This window comes from Mesocricetus auratus, unplaced genomic scaffold (assembly GCF_017639785.1).
Source record: "Mesocricetus auratus isolate SY011 unplaced genomic scaffold, BCM_Maur_2.0 Super-Scaffold_100014, whole genome shotgun sequence".
NCBI classification, from domain to species: Eukaryota; Metazoa; Chordata; class Mammalia; order Rodentia; family Cricetidae; genus Mesocricetus; species Mesocricetus auratus.
The window spans coordinates 6,079,039-6,081,201 of NW_024429197.1; the positions used below are offsets into that span (position 1 = coordinate 6,079,039).

General features: G+C 47.2%; 1 long non-coding RNA gene across 1 annotated transcript; it reads left to right on the plus strand.

The window, feature by feature from the left end:
* Positions 1 to 1,833, plus strand: LOC121143883. Its single transcript, XR_005881176.1, has 2 exons — positions 1 to 84; positions 404 to 1,833. It is a non-coding gene; the product is annotated as an uncharacterized LOC121143883 (long non-coding RNA).
* Positions 1,834 to 2,163: the final 330 nt, after the last annotated feature.

A 2,163-nucleotide genomic window follows, 5' to 3' on the forward strand; every position in this document is an offset into this window, starting at 1 on the left:
GGAGGAGGGGGAAAAAGTTTCCATCAGGAAGAAAACCATAGTAAGCAAACCGAGACAAGAAGTTCACTTAGCTTTTATTCTAAGGTAAGCGGTGACTGTGTTTCTGCCTATTGGTGCGAGCTGAACTCACAATCTCATCTGATTGGCTAATTCATAATTGACGTGAAGGAAAGGGCAGAGTGGTCGACAGCTCTGGGTCATCGAATTCTGGGAATGCAGCAGAGCTTTTGCACAAACAAAAGTTTTACTAGGTGGGGGAGACAAAAAGAGATGAATTCCTTTGCATGAAAATTTTACAACGTGTGAGTGCTTTAGTGGGCTAGCCATCTTTGGTTTATAAAAACAAAAGAAAAAAAAAACAAAAACTATTCTTAACCAAGCAGTGTTCCTCCTTTGGTTTCAGCTCCACGCTCCTGCCCTGACTTCCTTGGATGGTGGGTCTGTAACATGTAAACGGAAACAAATCTTTCCTCTACAAGTTGCTTCGGATTAGTGTTTAGCACATCAACAGCCAGCAAAGTAAGACACATATTTTGTCCAATAGAATGCGCCCAGAGTCATCTGGAGTGACCCACCCAGGGTGGAACAGAACACTGTCCCTGTCCGTCTTTATTGAGTGGCATAGACGCCTCAGGATGTGGCCTCGGGGAGTATCTGAATTCTTGCTCATCTCTTCCCATTATGTCACTGGGCCAGTTGAGGAAGAGGTAGATGGTGCCATTCTCCCGAGCGAGAGAAGTCACTTTGGCTAGGACGTAGTTCGGTGCAGGAGCATGGAGGAGCAGAAAGGAGTTAAAAACATAGAGTCGCGCGTCACTACCGAAGCCTAGAGCGACGCTACCCCCCAAATCTAGTTCCGCAGCCGATTTCCGCCTCCGGAGACAAACAGGAAGTTCCGTGATAGAGTCCCGGCATCCCTTTTCCGGACTCAGTTTTGTGCTGTGGGTGTGCTTTAGGCTTGGTTCACTTGGACTGCGATGTGACCACTGCGGAGGAAGATGCTCCGCTCCCTTCTTCCGGACTCCGTCCACCGCACTCCTGTCCCGGGCGTATGCGGATGCTCTGTTTTGGATCTGTGGCTCTGCGCCTGGCGCCGCCTTGACCTCCCCGGAGCCGGAAGTCCACTTCCGCTCTGCCTGGGCGGCTCCCGACGTGCGGAATTGAACCCTCGCACCACCTCATATCTTTGAACTCTTGAGCAGGTCCCTCTCTTCCAGCCTGATGTGTGTCAATGAATGTCTGAGGGCGGCCAGAGGACCACTGAAAGCTGGGGTGTGGTGGCGCACTCCTATCAGCCCCGCACTCGAGGGGCAGAGGCAGGAGAATTGCTACAGTTACAGGCAAGCCTGAACTACATAGCGAGTTCCAAGCCAACCAAGACTTAGCAAGAGTCTGTTTAAAAACAAAACAAAATTATAACTCTGGTTAGCGAGAGGACTGGCTGCTGGGCTCCTAAAATCGAACTACTGCTAATACGGACTTCGGGGCTTGCAGTTGTATTAAGAGCTTAGGTTGAGGACAATGACAAGGAGGGTGAACGAAACGCGCTCAAAGCAGTGGAACAGGAAAAAAAAAAAGCGTGCTGCCTCTCATAAATAACCTTGAGAACTAGCCTCCTGATAATTTGGAGATTATTTCTAAACGTCAGTGTTGTGAAGGTATTAGGTAATTAGAATTAGTGAAAGGGTGCTTTCCTAAGTGGGTTTGGGATCTTCACTCAGAAAGGTTTTGGCAGGAGGGGAAAACCTGAAAAGTACCTCTCTCTTGACTTCTTGTAAAAGCGAAAAAATTTAAATAATAATAATAATAAACCACACAGATGTACAGTGGAAATACTTCCCCTCCTTGATCCTGTGTTCAGAATCACAGCTAATTTAATAACTTCCAGGTATGGTTTGTGGATGTGTTATACATACGCTAGTGTGTATTTTTAAGTTCCTTGGATGGTTTCTGTATAAACTGATGACATGAACACTCTGGTATGATTAAGGGGAAGGTTTTTCTTGTAGATATTAGAGACTAGCCAGAGGCCTCTGGAAGAGTCCAGAGCAGAGAGAGAGAGAAAAGCAGACTGAACATAGCCCACCGGCTGGACATAATCTGGGCTATGTGTGAGAGAGGGGAGAACAGCAGGGAATGGAAAATAGAGAAAACAAGCAGTAG